The 17,611-nt window shown below is 43.3% G+C and overlaps 1 protein-coding gene across 1 annotated transcript in view; it reads left to right on the top strand.

Moving 5' to 3' along the window:
* Positions 1–3,386: 3,386 nt before the first annotated feature.
* LOC141092969 (syncytin-A-like) overlaps positions 3,387–17,611 on the top strand; it is a 134,389-nt gene continuing 120,164 nt past the window's right edge. Inside the window, exon 1 of the mRNA XM_073579349.1 lies at positions 3,387–3,525. The gene's annotated coding sequence lies outside the window, so the exon portion shown is untranslated. The remainder of the gene's footprint in view (positions 3,526–17,611) is intronic.

The raw sequence follows: 17,611 nt of genomic DNA, 5'->3' as shown, positions 1-17,611 counted from the left end.
CACTACTGTGTTTCTGGCAGTATCTGCTGTGACATCACATCTGGTCCATGAGCTATTGTGACATCACTACTGTGTTTGTGACAGCATCTGCTGTGACATCACATCAGGTCCATAAGTCATTGTGACATCACTATTGTGTATCTGCTCTGACATCACATCAGGTCCATGAGTCATTGTGACATCACTAATGTGTGTCTATGGGTATCTGCTGTGACGTCACATCTGGTTCCCGAGTCATTGTGATGATGGGTTTTCCTTCAAGCTTTACTGATGTAGAGGTAGTGAGGAGAACTTGGAACGGGCCGTCGAACCTTGGCTCCAATGGTTTCTGTGTATGTCTCTTGACCACCACCCAGTCTCCTGGTTGGAGGGAATGGGTTCCTTCTTGATTCTCTGAGTCTGGAATAGAATCAAAGACTTGTTTATGCACAAGCGAGAGCCTCTTCTGAAGGCTCTGGACATAGCTAGTGAGATTGTCACACTGTAGCTGCAGTGTCTGTGGGAAGTATAGGCCTAACCTTGGTGCTGACCCAAACAAAACTTCAAAAGGAGATAGTTTTGTCTTTCTATTAGGTGTGTACCTAATGGAGAACAAAGCTAGGGGTAAACATTCTGTCCAAGGTTTCCCCAATTCCTCACTTGCTTTTTGAATCTTTAACTTAAGTGTCCCATTTAACCGCTCAACCTTACCACTTGCTTGAGGTCTGTAGGGTGTGTGGAATGCTTGTGTAACCCCCAACATTTGCATAACATGCTGCATTACCTCTCCAGTGAAGTGGGTACCTCTATCGGACTCTATGGTTTCAGGTAGTCCGAACCTACAGAAAACTTCTGACATCAGCTTCTTTGCAGTAGCCCTTGCAGTGGCTTTCGGCATCGGGAATGCTTCTGGCCACCCTGAGAAGAGGTCAACACACACGAGTACATATTCATACGTTGCTACTGGGGGTAACTGTATGAAATCGATCTGCAGTCGTTGAAACGGGTAGAGGGGCTTAGGTATGTGTTTCTGTGGTACTTTCACTACACCTCCTGGGTTGTGTTGTGCGCATGTCAGGCATGCCTGTGTGAACCTGGTAGCTACTGTTGTAAAACCTGGAGCGACCCATTGCTTATCCACCAAAGAACACATAGCATTTTTAGAAAGGTGCGTCGGTCCATGGGCTGCTTGAGCCATGACGGGATACAAGGATCTTGGCAGACACACCCGCTGTCCCACCATCCACAAACCTTCATGGTCACGTGCTCCAGCTTTCGACCAAGCCTTTCTCTCTTCCCCGGTTGTCTGCCGAGTAAGAGCCTGCAAGATACTCAAGTCGAAGTGGTTACACTCAGTGCTTACCATAACCAGTGGAGGTGCCTCAGGGGTCTCATTGTGTCTGGGTCTTCTGGCTGCTTCCTTGGCAGCTCGATCCGCTTTGTCGTTTCCTCTTGCTTCGGTGGTATTAAGCTTTGTGTGTGCCTTTACCTTAATTATGGCAACCTCTTTGGGCAGCAACAACGCTTCCATCAGTTGTTTGATGAGGTGCCCATGTTTAACAGGAGTGCCTGTAGATGTAAGAAAGTCTCTTGCCCTCCATATAGGACCGTAGTCATGGGCCACCCCGAAAGCATACCTTGAGTCTGTGTAAATGTTGTAGCGTCTACCGTCAGCCCCTTTAAGCGCTTCAATGAGTGCCGTCAACTCCGCCTCTTGTGCAGACATGTGAGGAGCGAGTGGTTCTGCTTTTACTACCTCATACTGTGTTACCACTGCATATCCAGTGTAGAACCGTCCGTCTTCACCGATGCTTCGAGATCCATCTATGAAAAGCTCAACATCTGGATTAGCAAGGGGTACATCAGAAACATGTGAAAAACCTGCTGTCTCTTGGGCCATAAGGGCCATACAATCATGCTCATGATATACATCAAAGAGTTCTTCTTCAGTCAAATTCTGCAAAAATAGTGGTTTACCCTGTCCTTCTCCCTCCCCTTTTGAATCCTCCACTATGGGAATAAGAGTGGCTGGATTCAAAGTTGTACATCGTTTCAGAGTGACATTGGGAGGCATGAGAAGTGCACACTGCAGTCTCAGATGTCTGGCTACAGAAATGTGCTTGGGTTGAACTTGGTTAAGAATGCTGTGTAAGTCATGTGGAGTGTAGATGGTGACAGCGTAGTCCAGTATGATCTCTGATGCCTTGTCAAGAAGGAGTGTGACAGCTGTTACTGCTCGGACACAAGATGGTGCTCCTCTCGCTACAGGGTCCAGGCGAGCAGAGTAGTATGCAACAGGTCTGTTTTGCTGACCATGTTTTTGGGCTAGGACCCCTGTAGCATGTCCTTGCATTTCTGTGCAGTACAGGAGGAAAAGTTTAGCATAGTCTGGGGTGCCTAGAGCTGGAGCAGAGACGATTGCTAGTTTGAGTGAGTAGAAACTGTCTAGTGCTTCCTGGTCAAACTTGAAAGGTTGAGAGGGCAGACAATCATAGAGTGGTTGCATGAGAATGGATGCAGAGCGAATCCAAGGCCTACAATATGATGCCAGCCCCAGGAAGGTACGTAGATGTTGAACCCCTGTAGGTGGTTTTAACACCTCAATCGCCTTTTTCCTGTCCTCTGTCAGATGGCGTGCACCCTGTGATATGCAATGTCCGAGAAACACAACTTTTGGCTGACAGAACTGTAGCTTTTCTCTGGATGCTTTACACCCTTTGGCAACAAGATGCAGAAGCAATGAGATTGTGGCTTCGCAGCATACATCTCTGTTTGGGGCACAAAGGAGTAGGTCATCAACATACTGAAGTAGAACAACCTCCGCATGTTTGTTGTCCCAATCCTGCAAAATGAATTGCAAAGCAGCAGTATACAAGGTTGGAGAGTTTTGGGCTCCCTGCGGTAAAACCAACCAGGTATACTGTTGACCTCTGAACGTAAATGCGAACAAGTACTGACATTTCGGATGCAGAGGGACCGAAAAGAAGGCATTTGCCAAGTCAATGCAACTGAAGTAAGCAGCTGTAAAAGGGATCTGCGCCAAGATCGTGTGCGGATTTGGGACCACTGGTGTCAGTAATTCTGTGACAGCATTTATGGCTCTGAGATCATGAACCATCCTGTAAGTAACTTGCTCCCCTTTTTTGCCTTTCTTTTTCACTGGAAACAAGGGGGTGTTGGCTATAGATTTCGTTGGCTTTAGAGCCCCAGAAGCAATTAGATCCGCAATATTTTTACTTATTGCTTCTTCTTGAGCGACACTTAGTGGATACTGCTTTAATTGCGGTGGTTTCTCTCCTGATTTCAGGTTAATCATTACAGGAGAGACTGGCATGTGCCCGATGTCAGTTTTAGACTTTGACCACAGCGAGTCTGGGATCTGTGCTAGTTCCTTATTCTCTTCTGGAAGGGCGGGGGAGTCAGAGAAATACATGCAGGCTAGGACTTTGCACAAAGCACTTTCGGAAACGCCTGCAGTTAACTTCACAGTTCCGTCAGATCCATACAGAATGTGGGCCTGAATCGCTTGCAGTACATCAGAACCAAGTAAGTTTACAGGTGTTTTGTCACTAACTAGCAACTTAGTCAGGCATGTGTGGTCAGCAAGTCGGAGGGGCAATGGTTTCGTCATTTTACATTCCTGTATCAGTCCCTCAAACCCTTGAGTGTAAATAGTTTCATTGGATATGTCAGATGGTTTAACGTGTTCCTGGCGAATAACAGTTTTGGCTGCCCCCGTATCCACCAGGAATGGGATTTTCTTACCATCTGGGAGAGATACTGAGATTACCCCTTGCGGACCCGTTTTTGAACATGATGATGTCCTAAGGGGATAGATGTCTACGGGGTTGCCTGTTTCCTATTGTGGGTCTTGGGTCGGGACGTCCGTCCTGGCCTGAGTCTGTTTCCTGGCCGATCTACACTGCCGGCTAATGTGGCCCATCTTACCGCAATTATAACATTCAGTCTGTCTGCAGTGATTTCTGTCTGTGGTAGGTTTCTGACCCGTCCGGGTGTCATTGGATACATACTGTCCTCCGGTTTTATTACCGTATTATTATTATTATACCCAGGGACCTGATACTGAGTCTGACCCTGTAGGACTGGGTATATCCCTGTGCTCTTATGAGGTTTTGGCCTCCCGCAGGCAGAACATTGTTCACGCCAGTCGGGGTTCTGTTGTCCACACACGCAAGTCCATCCTTCTGGTCCTGTCATAGGATGGGCCTGATAAGGTGGGGGCGTTTTTGTTTTCCTTGCATACCTCACTCCTTTCCGGGTTTCTACCTTAACCCAACAACCTTCTTTCTTCATTTCCTTTGCTGCGTCTGCCCAAGCCTCTGCTTGTTTTGTTAGCTTATTGTCAGCAATCCATCCCCTGCTTCCTGCTAAAGCAGACTCCCAGAGAGAGCAATCCAGTGGATCGTTCTCCATTCCTAATCCTTTTAACAACTTCCTTGCGTCTTTTACAGCAAACTTTCCTTTTCTTTTCTCAACTATCTCACACGCCTTGCAACCCTCCTGATGCTCTGAACTTTCTGCATTTCCCATTTTGCCTAGTCTCTCTGCCTGCCTCTTTCTCTGGTTGTTACTCACTATTTTCTTGATATACGCTGTTACTGTGTGCCCACCTCTCAACTACTCTTCTTCTTCTTTATCACTGTGCTTAGCAATATCTATGCCGACTGTATACATAGACTGCGTACCGTTGTTATATGAGGTTCCCGCTCAATGTTTGAACTTGCGTGTCCTAAACTGAAACTGATCAGTTGATAGGCATCAAACCCATGGGAACCTTGATAAGAAGGTTAACTATTTAGTGGTCTGGCCATGACCCTCCTGGTCATCTAACACTAAATCTCTACGTGTTGAGTATGAGATGGCACTTCTCTATAATTAGTCCTAGCGTATTCAGCAATTCTATATATCAACCAGAGAGCAAATCCAAGTAACCATAGGCAGGCTAATATAACCCAGATCCTCTCATAATCTTCTAATCCCATATGAAGCAAGGCAGAAATGGAACATGGAGGGTGCACTCATACATAACCCACACAGTTGCAACTTCCCCAAGATATTAGCTAAGTTGTTGCAAAACCATAGGCCACCAGGAAAGCACGGACAGGACAAGCCCGACTGCGTGTAACCCAGTCTTTCTGCGTAGCTCCGCAACAATAGCAAAATATATTGGTTTCAGCTTATCTCATTCACGCAGGTGTGACTATGTGTTTAACTTCCTAGTGTTCCTCCACTCTATTTCTGGTACCAAGGTACCAAGTAACCAATTAGCATACCTAACGGACTCCCTTATACATTCAGGATTGTATGTGACAATCCGTTTGTCATGCATACAGTCATTCAATTCATTCAGGGAGTCTCATTGTCCACATGTGCATCATATGCATACACATACACACCTCCAATCCGGTATACCATTAATATATCACAAGGATATTCTACGGTTCTTTAACAAAACAACTGGTCATTTAAGAAGACGGCTATACTTATACCCGGGACCCGGCTGCAGATGCGGCAAGAGGAAGCACAGAGGGATGTAAGAATCAATGGCTCTTACCTTCACCGGTGATTTTGGTCTGTGAGTCCTCTGTAAGCCTCAGTCTGCGGGTGGTGCCGGATCTCGGATACTGGATGTCTTCTGGTTGAGACCAGCCTGCCCAAGGAGACGCCAACTGATGGGTTTATCTCTCAACGGGAGATCTTTAGGTATGCCGGATGGTAGCCAGATTGATAGCGTGTTGCCCGGGCAAGGTGACAAACCGACACAGAGACAGGGTATGTATCTGTAAGATGCCACGCTACGCCTGGCTAATTTTAATCAGGTCAAGCTTATATGCTCATTTGAGTAGGCGGTTACATTACATAATCATATTTCATTGGACAATTGATCATTCAACAGTAAGCATAAATGGTTCCAACCAATCATATTCATATTCGTTAACCAATCAGATTGTACTCGGCTGTTAATTATTAGTATTTGTGTAGACGTGCTGAGAGCTTTAATAGGTTTTGGGTAAATTACACAAGACCCCAATATTATTCTCATTAATCTATCCTCATGACAGTTAAAGCTCTATTAGCCTCATTAACCTGTCTTACTAAGTATTCATAGCCCCTTTATCTATAGTGATTTATCTATTTCTAAGAGTATGAACTCATTAGGCCTACGTGGAACTCGTGATGTATCCTTCAGTTACATGAATCATAAGTATTACAGAGGTAAGAGGAGAGAATAACAGGATTAGGTGAGAAGTGATTTCTTCTGTCAGCTAATATCATAGAGGTATGGAGTGTGAGACCCTAAGAGTGTATGAAAGGACCCCACAGAATCATGGTTCCCCTATCAGTGACTTCACTACTGTGTTTCTGTGTGTTTCTGCTGTGATATCACATCTGGCTCCTGAGTCATTGTGACATCACTAATGTGTTTCTATCAGTGTCTGCTGTGACATCACATCTGGTCCATGAGTCATTGTGACATCACTACAGTGTTTCTGTCAGTATATGCTCTGACATCACATCTGCTCCATGAGCAATTGTGACATCACTATTCTGTATCTGTCAGTATCTGCTCTGACATCACATCTGGTCCATGAGCTATTGTGACATCACTACTGTGTTTGTGTCAGCATCCGCTGTGACATCACATCTGGTCCATGGGTTATTGTGACATCACTATTGTGTGTCTGTCATTATCTGCTTTGATATCGCATATGGTCCATGAGCTATTGTGACATCACTACTTTATTTGTGTCCGTATCAGCTGTGACATCACATCTGGTCCAAGAGTCATTGTGACATCACAACTGTGTTTACATCAGTATTTGCTGTGACATTCTATCTGGTCCATGAGCTATTGTGTGTTTATGTCAACATCTGCTGTGACATTTTATCAGGTCCATGAGTCATTGTGGCATCACTACTGTGTGTCTATCAGTATCAGCTGTGACATCACATCTGGTCCCGAGTCATTGTGACATCACTTCTCTTTTTCTGTCTGTATCTCCTGTGACATCACATCTGGCTCCTGAGTCACTGTTACATCACTACTGTGTTTCTGTCAGTATATGCTGTGATATCACAACTGGTTCCTGAATCATTGTGACATCACTACTGTGTTTCTATCAGTATCTGCTGTGACATCACATCTCGTCCATGAGCTATTGTGACATCACTGCTGTGTTTGTGTCAGCATCTGCTGTGACATCACTTCTGGTACATGAGCTATTGTGACATCACTACTGTGTTTGTCAGTATCTGCTGTGACATCACATCTGGCACATCTGGTCCGTGAGTCATTGTGCCATCACTTCTGTGTTTCTATCAGTATCCGCTGTGACATCATATCTGGCCCATGAGTCATTGTTACATCACTACTGTGTTCCTGTCAATCTCTGTTGTGACATCACATCTAGTTCTTGAATCATTGTGACATCACTTCTGTATTTCTATCAGTATCTGCTGTGACATCACATCTGGTCCATGAGTTATTGTGACATTACTATTGTGTTTGTGTCAGCATCTGCTGTGACATTACATCTGGTCCATGAGTCATTGTGACATCACCACTGTGTTTCTATCAGTACCTTCTGTGAGATCACATTTGGTCCACGATTCATTTTGACATCACTACAGTCTTTCTATCAGTATCTTGTGTTACATTACATAAGTCATTGAGACATTCCTTCTATGTTTCTATAAGTATCTACTGTGACATCACATCTAGTGCCTGAGACATTGTGACATCACTAATGTGCTTCTATCAGTATCTTCTGTGACATCACATCTGGTCCAAGAGTCATTGTGACATCACTGCTGTGTGTCTGTCAGTATCTGCTGTGACATCTCATCTGGTCCATGAGCTATTGTAACATCACGAGTATGTTTGTGTCAGTATCTGCTGTGACATCACATCTGGTCCATGAGTAATTGTGACATCACTACTGTGTTTCTATCAGTATGTGATGTGACATCACATCTGGTCCATGAGTCATTGTGACATCACTACTTTGTTTTTGTCAGCATGTTCTGTGACATCACATCTGGTCCATGAGCTATTTTGACATCACTACTCTGTTTGTGTCAGTTTCTGCTGTGACATCACAACTGGTCCGGGAGTTACTGTGACATCACTTCTCTGTTTCTGTCAGTATCTGCTGTGACATCATATCTAGCCCATGATTCGTTGTGACATCACTACTGTGTTTCTGTCAGTATCTGCTGTGACATCACATCTGGCTCCTGAGTCATTGTGACACCACTGCTGTGTTTTTATCAGTATCTGCTGTGACACCACATCTGGTCCATGAGTCATTGTGACATCACTACTGTGTTTCTGTCAGTATATGCTGTGACATCACATCTGGTTATTGAATCATTGTGACATCACTACTGTGTTTCTATCAGTATCTGCTGTGACATCACATCTGGTCCATGAGCTATTGTGACATCACTACTGTGTTTGTGTCAGCATCTGCTGTGACATCACATCTGGTCCATGAGTCATTGTGACATCACTAATGTGTGTCTGTCAGTATCTGCTGACATCACATCTGGTCCATGGGTTATTGTGACATCACTATTTTGTGTATGTCATTATCTGCTTTGATATCGCATATGGTCCATGAGCTATTGTGACATCACTACTTTATTTGTGTCAGTATCAGCTGTGACATCACATCTGGTTCATGAGTCATTGTGACATCACTACTGTGTTTATATCACTACCTTCTGTGACATCACTTCTAGTCCAAGAGTCATTGTCACATAACTACTGTGTGTCTATCAGTATCTGCTGTGATATCACATCTGGTTCCTGAATCATTGTGACATCACTACTGTGTTTGTGTCAGCATCTGCTGTGACATCACATCTGGTCCATGAGCTATTGTGACATTACTATTGTGTATCTGTCAGTATCTGCTCTGACATCACATCTGGTCCATAAGCTATTGTTACATCACTAATATGTTTGTGTCAGTATCAACTGTGACATCACATCTGGTCCATGATTCATTGTGACATCACTATTGTGTGTTTGTCTGTATCTGCTGTGGCATCACATCTGGTCCATGAGTCAATGTGACATGACTACAGTGTTTGTCAGCATATGCTGTGATATCACATCTGGTTCCTGAATCATTGTGACATCACTACTGTGTTTCTATCAGTATCTTCTGTGACATCACATCTGTTCCATGAGTCATTGTGACATCACTACTGTGTGTCTATCAGTATCTGCTGTGACATCACATCTGGTCCATGAGTCATTGTGACATCACAACTGTGTTTACATCAGTATTTGCTGTGACATCCCATCTGGTCCATGAGCTATTGTGTGTTTATGTCAACATCTGCTGTGACATTTTATCTGGTCCATGAGTTATTGTGACATCATTACAGTGTTTCTCTCAGTATATGCTGTGATATCACATCTGGTTCCTGAATCATTGTGACATCACTAAAGTGTGTCTGTCAGTATCTGCTCTGACATCACATATGGTCCATGGGTTATTGTGACATCACTATTGTGTGTCTGTCAGTATCTGCTCTGATATCGCATATGGTCCATGAGCTATTGTGACATCACTACTATATTTGTGTCAGTATCAGCTGTGACATCACATCTGGTCCATGAGTCATTGTGACATCAATACTGTGCATCTATCAGTATCTTCTGTGACATTATATCTGGTCCATGAGTCATTGTGACATCACTACTGTGTTTATATCAGTACCTTCTGTGACATCACATCTAGTCCAAGAGTCATTGTGACATCACCATTGTGTGCCTGTCAGTATCTGCTGCGATATCTCATCTGGTCCATGAGTCATTGTGACATTACTACTGTGTCTCAGTATCTTCTGTGACATCACATCTGGTCCATGAGTCATTGTGACATCAATACTGTGCATCTATCAGTATCTTCTGTGACATTATATCTGGTCCATGAGTCATTGTGACATCACTACTGTGTTTATATCACTACCTTCTGTGACATCACATCTAGTCCAAGAGTCATTGTGACATCACTATTGTGTGTCTGTCCGTATCTGCTGCGATATCTCATCTGGTCCATGAGTCCTTGTGACATCACTACTGTGTCTCAGTATCTTCTGTGACATCACATCTGGTCCATGAGTCATTGTGACATCACTACTGTGTTTCTGTCTGTATCTGCTGTGACATCACATCTGGTCCATGAGTCATTGTGACATCACTACTGTGTTTCTGTCAGTATCTTCTGTGACATCACATCTGGTCCATGAGTCATCGTGACATCACTAATGTGTGTCTGTCAGTATCTGCTCTGACATCACATCTGGTCCATGAGCTATTGTGAAATCACTACTGTGTTTATGTCAGTATGAGCTGTGACATCACATTTCGTCCATGAGTCATTGTGACATCAATACTGTGCTTCTATAAGTATCTGCTGTGACATCACATCTGGTCCATGAGTCATTGTGACATCACAACTGTGTTTACATCAGTATTTGCTGTGACATCCCATCTGGTCCATGAGCTATTGTGTGTTTATGTCAACAACTGCTGTGACATTTTATCTGGTCCATGAGTCATTGTGACATCACTACAGTGTGTGTATCAGTATCTGCTGTGACATCACATCTGGTTCCCGAGTCATTGTGACACCACTACTGTAGAATCATAGAATCATAGAATCGTAGAGTTGGAAGGGACCTCCTGGGCCATCTGGTCCAACCGCCTGCTCAAAGCAGGATTCGCTAAATCATCCCAGTCAGATGTCTGTCCAGCCTCTGTTTGAAGACTTCCATTGGAGGAGAACTCACCACTTCTCGTGGCAGCCTGTTCCACTCATTGATCACTCTAACTGTCAAAAAGTTTTTTCTAATATCTAATCTGTGTCTCTTCCCATTCAGTTTCATCCCATTGCTTCTAGTCTTTCCTTGTGCAAATGAGAATAAAGTTGATCCTTCTACAATGTGACAGCCCTTTAGATATTTGTAGACAGCTATTAAGTCTCCTCTCAGTCTTCTCTTTTGCAAACTAAACATTCCCAAATCCTGCAACCTTTCCTCATAAGACAGGGTTTGCAGACCGGTCACCATTCTGGTCGCTCTTTTCTGAACTTGCTCCAGTTTGTTGATGTCTTTTTTAAAATGTGGTGCCCAAAACTGGACACAATATTCCAGATGAGGTCTGACCAAAGAGGAGTAGAGGGAAATAATGACTTCACGTGATCTAGACTGTATGCTTCTGTTAATACATCCTAGAATTGCATTTGCCTTTTTTGCTGCTGCATCACACTGTTGACTCATATTCAGTCTGTGATCTATTAGTATACCCAAGTCTTTTTCACATGTGCTGTCACTTAGCCCTATTCCTCCCATTCTATATATGCTTTTTTCATTTTTATTGCCCAGATGTAGTACTTTGCATTTCTCCCTGTTAAAAACCATTCTGTTAGTTGCTGCCCACTTCTCCAGTTTATTTAAATCTTTTTGAATCCTCTCTCTCTCTTCTCTAGTATTAGCTATCCCTCCTAGCTTTGTGTCATCAGCAAATTTAATCAGTTTACCCTCAATTCCTTCATCTAAATCGTTGATAAAGATGTTGAACAATACAGGGCCCAGGACAGAGCCCTGTGGTACCCCACTTGAGACATTCTTCCAACTGGATGTGCAGCCATTTACGACCACTCTTTGGGTCCGATCACTAAGCCAGTTATGAATCCACCTAACAGTTGCCTTGTCCATTCCATACTTAGTCATTTTTTCAATAAGGATTGTATGAGAGACTTTGTCAAATGCTTTGCTGAAGTCAAGATATACTATATCTACAGCATTTCCTTGATCCACCCAATCAGTGATACCGTCATAGAAGGAAATTAAGTTAGTCTGACATGACTTATTAGTGTTTCTATCAGTGTCTGCTGTGACATCACATCTGGTCCATGAGTCATTGTGACATCACTACAGTGTGTCTGTCAGTATATGCTGTGATATCACATCTGGTTCCTGAATCATTGTGACATCACTACTGTGTTTCTTTCAGTATCTGCTGTGACATCACATCTGGTCAATGAGCTATTGTGACATCACTACTGTGTTTGTGTCAGCATCTGCTGTGACATCACATCTGGCCCATGAGCCATTGTGACATCACTACTGTGTGTCTGTCAGTATCTGCTCTGACATCACATCTGGTCCAGGAGTCATTGTGACATCACTACTGTGTTTCTGTCACTATCTACTGTGACATCATATCTGGTCCATAATTCATTGAGACATCACTACTGTGTTTCTGTCAGTATCTGCTGTGACATCACATCTGGTGCATGAGTCATTGTGACATCACTACTGTGTTTCTATCAGTATCTGCTGTAACATCACATCTGGTGCATGAGTCATTGTGACATCACTACTGTCTTTCTATCAGTATCTGCTGTGACATCATGTCTGGTCCATGAGCTATTGTGACATCACTACTGTGTTTGTGACAGCATCTTGCTGTGACATCTCATCTGGTCCATGAGTCATTGTGACATCACTAATGTGTGTCTGTCAGTATCTGCTCTGACATCAAATCTGATACAGGAGCTATTGTGACATCACTATTGTGTATCTGTCAGTATCTGCTCTGGCATCACATCTGGTCCATGAGCTATTGTGACATCACTACTGTGTTTGTGACAGCATCTGCTGTGACATCACATCAGGTCCATCAGTCATTGTGACATCACTATTGTGTATCTGTCAGTATCTGCTCTGACATCACATCAGGTCCATGAGTCATTGTGACATCACTATTGTGTGTCTATCGGTCTCTGCTGTGACATCACATCTGGTTCCCGAGTCATTGTGACATCCCTACTGTGTTTCTGTGTGTTTCTGCTGTGACATCACATCTGGCTCCTGAGTCATTGTGACATCACTAATGTGTTTCTATCAGTGTCTGCTGTGACATCACATCTGGTCCATGAGTCATTGTGACATTACTACAGTGTTTCTGTCAGTATATGCTGTGATATCACATCTGGTTCCTGAATCATTGTGACATCACTACTGTGTTTCTATCAGTATCTGCTGTGACATCACATCTGGTCCATTAGCTATTGTGACATCACTACTATGTTTGTGTCAGCATCTGCTCTGACATCACATCTGGTCCATCAGTCATTGTGACATCACTAAAGTGTGTCTTTCAGTATCTGCTCTGACATCACATCTGGTCCATGAGTCATTGTGACATCACTACTGTGTTTCTGTCGCCATCTACTGTGACATCACATCTGGTCCATGAGTCATTGAGACATCACTACTGTGTTTCTGTCAGTATCTGCTGTGACATCACATCTGGTGCATGAGTCATTGTGACATCACAACTGTGTTTACATCAGTATTTGCTGTGACATTCTATTTGGTCCATGAGTCATTGTGGCATCACTACTGTGTGTCTATCAGTATCAGCTGTGACATCACATCTGGTTCCCGAGTCATTGTGACATCACTTCTCTGTTTCTGTCTGTATCTCCTGTGACATCACATCTGGCTCCTGAGTCATTGTGACATCATTACTGTGTTTCTGTCAGTATATGCTGTGATATCACAACTGGTTCCTGAATCATTGTGACATCACTACTGTGTTTCTATCAGTATCTGCTGTGACATCACATCTCGTCCATGAGCTATTTTGACATCACTACTATGTTTGTGTCAGTATCTGCTGTGACATCACAACTGGTCCGGGAGTTACTGTGACATCACTTCTCTGTTTCTGTCAGTATCTGCTGTGACATCATATCTAGCCCATGAGTCGTTGTGACATCACTACTGTGTTTGTCAGTATCTGCTGTGACATCACATCTGGCTCCTGAGTCATTGTGACATCACTGCTGTGTTTCTATCAGTATCTGCTGTGATGCCACATCTGGTCCTTGAGTCATAGTGACATCACTACTGTGTTTCTATCAGTATCTGCTGTGACATCACATCTGGTCCTTGAGCTATTGAGACATCACTATTGTGTGTCTGTCATTATCTGCATTGATATCGCATATGGTCCATGAGCTATTGTGACATCACTACTTTATTTGTGTCAGTATCAGCTGTGACATCACATCTGGTTCATGAGTCATTGTGACATCACTACTGTGTTTATATCACTACCTTCTGTGACATCACTTCTAGTCCAAGAGTCATTGTGACATCACTACTGTGTGTCCATCAGTATCTGCTGTGACGTCACATCTGGTTTCCGAGTCATTGTGACATCACTACTGTGTTTCTGTGTTTTTCTGCTGTGATATCACATCTGGTTCCTGAATCATTGTGACATCACTACTGTGTTTCTATCAGTATCTGCTGTGACATCACATCTGGTCCAAGAGTCATTGTGACATCACAACTGTGTTTACATCAGTATTTGCTGTGACATCCCATCTGGTCCATGAGCTATTGTGTGTATGTCAACATCTGCTGTGACATTTTATCTGGTCCATGAGTTATTGTGACATCATTACAGTGTTTCTGTCAGTATATGCTGTGATATCACATCTGGTTCCTGAATCATTGTGACATCACTATTGTGTGTCTGTCAGTATCTGCTCTGATATCGCATATGGTCCATGAGCTATTGTGACATCACTACTTTATTTGTGTCAGTATCAGCTGTGACATCACATCTGGTCCATGAGTCATTGTGACATCAATATTGTGTGTCTGTCAGTATCTGCTGCGATATCTCATCTGGTCCATGAGTCATTGTGACATCACTACTGTGTCTCAGTATCTTCTGTGACATCACATCTGGTCCATGAGTCATTGTGACATCACTACTGTGTTTCTGTCTTTATCTGCTGTGACATCACATCTGGTCCATGAGTCATTGTGACATCACTACTGTGTTTCTGTCAGTATCTTCTGTGACATCACATCTGGTCCATGAGTCATCGTCACATCACTAATGTGTGTCTGTCAGTATCTGCTCTGACATCACATCTGGTCCATGAGCTATTGTGAAATCACTACTGTGTTTGTGTCAGTATGAGCTGTGACATCACATTTCGTCCATGAGTCATTGTGACATCAATACTGTGCTTCTATCAGTATCTGCTATGACATCACATCTGGTCCATGAGTCATTGTGACATCACAACTGTGTTTACATCAGTATTTGCTGTGACATCCCATCTGGTACATGAGCTATTGTGTGTTTATGTCAACAACTGCTGTGACATTTTATCTGGTCCATGAGTCATAGTGACATCACTACAGTGTGTGTATCAGTATCTGCTGTGACATCACATCTAGTTCCCGAGTCATTGTGACATCACTACTGTGTTTCTATCAGTGTCTGCTGTGACATCACATCTGGTCAATGAGCCATTGTGACATCACTACTGTGTGTCTGTCAGTATCTTCTCTGACATCACATCTGGTCCAGGAGTCATTGTGACATCACTACTGTGTTTCTGTCACTATCTACTGTGACATCATATCTGGTCCATAATTCATTGAGACATCACTACTGTGTTTCTGTCAGTATCTGCTGTGACATCACATCTGGTGCATGAGTCATTGTGACATCACTACTGTGTTTCTATCATTATCTGCTGTAACATCACATCTGGTGCATGAGTCATTGTGACATCACTACTGTCTTTCTATCAGTATCTGCTGTGACATCATGTCTGGTCCATGAGCTATTGTGACATCACTACTGTGTTTGTGACAGCATCTTGCTGTGACATCTCATCTGGTCCATGAGTCATTGTGACATCACTAATGTGTGTCTGTCAGTATCTGCTCTGACATCACATCTGGTCTATGAGCTATTGTGACATCACTACTGTGTTTGTGACAGCATCTGCTGTGACATCACATCAGGTCCATAAGTCATTGTGACATCACTATTGTGTATCTGTCAGTATCTGCTCTGACATCACATCTGGTCCATGAGCTATTGTGACATCACTACTGTGTTTGTGACAGCATCTGCTGTGACATCACATCAGGTTCATAAGTCATTGTGACATCACTATTGTGTATCTGTCAGTATCTGCTCTGACATCACATCAGGTCCATGAGTCATTGTGACATCACTATTGTGTGTCTATCGGTATCTGCTGTGACATCACATCTGTTTCCCGAGTCATTGTGACATCACTACAGTGTTTCTGTCAGTATATGCTGTGATATCACATCTGGCTCCTGAGTCATTGTGACATCACTACAGTGTTTCTATCAGTATCTGCTGTGACATCACATCTGGTCCATTAGCTATTGTGACATCACTACTGTGTTTGTGTCAGCATCTGCTGTGACATCACATCTGGTCCATCAGTCATTGAGACATCACTACTGTGTTTCTGTCAGTATCTGCTGTGACATCACATCTGGTGCATGAGTCATTGTAACATCACTACTGTGTTTCTATCAGTATCTGCTGTGACATCACATTTGGTCCATGAGTCATTGTGACATCACTACTGTGTTTCTGTCAGTATATGCTGTGACATCACATCTGGTTCTTGAATCACTGTGACATCACTAATGTGTGTCTGTCAGTATCTGCTGTGACATCACATCTGGTCCATGAGCTATTGTGACATCACTACTGTGTTTGTGACAGCATCTTGCTTTGACATCACATCTGGTCCATGAGTCATTGTGACATCACTAATGTGTGTCTGTCAGTATCTGCTCTGACATCACATCTGGTCCATGAGCTATTGTGACATCTCTACTGTGTTTGTGACAGCATCTGCTGTGACATCACATCTGGTCCATGAGTCATTGTGACATCACTACAGTGTTTCTGTCAGTATATATTGTGATATCACATCTGGTTCCTGAATCATTGTGACATCACTACTGTGTTTCTATCAATATCTCCTGTGACATCACATCTGGTCCATCAGTCATTGTGACATCACTAATGTGTTTTTCAGTATCTGCTCTGACATCACATCTGGTCCTTGAGTCATTGTGACATCACTACTGTGTTTCTGTCAGTATCTGCTGTGACATCACATCTGGTGCATGAGTCACTGTGACATCACTACTGTGTTTCTATCAGTATCTGCTGTGACATCACATCTGGTCCATGAGTCATTGTGACATCACTACTGTGTTTCTGTCAGTATATGCTGTGACATCACATCTGGTTCTTGAATCACTGTGACATCACTACTGTGTTTCTATCAGTATCTGCTGTGACATCCCATCTGGTCCATGAGCTATTGTGACATCACTATTGTGTTTGTGACAGCATCTTGCTGTGACATCACATCTGGTCCATGAGTCATTGTGACATCACTAATGTGTGTCTGTCAGTATCTGCTCTGACATCACATCTGGTCCATGAGCAATTGTGACATCACTATTGTGTATCTGTCAGTATCTGCTCTGACATCACATCTGGTCCATGAGCTATTGTGACATCTCTACTGTGTTTGTGACAGCATCTGCTGTGACATCACATCTGGTCCATGAGTCATTGTGACATCACTACAGTGTTTCTGTCAGTTTATACTGTGATATCACATCTGGTTCCTGAATCATTGTGACATCCCTTCTGTGTTTCTGTCAGTATCTGCTGTGACATCACATCTGGTCCAAGAGTCATTGT

Source organism: Dendrobates tinctorius, unplaced genomic scaffold (assembly GCF_039654945.1).
Source record: "Dendrobates tinctorius isolate UK_male_01 unplaced genomic scaffold, ASM3965494v1 ptg000062l, whole genome shotgun sequence".
NCBI classification, from domain to species: domain Eukaryota; kingdom Metazoa; phylum Chordata; class Amphibia; order Anura; family Dendrobatidae; genus Dendrobates; species Dendrobates tinctorius.
This window is presented reverse-complemented; position numbering and strand designations above follow the sequence as displayed.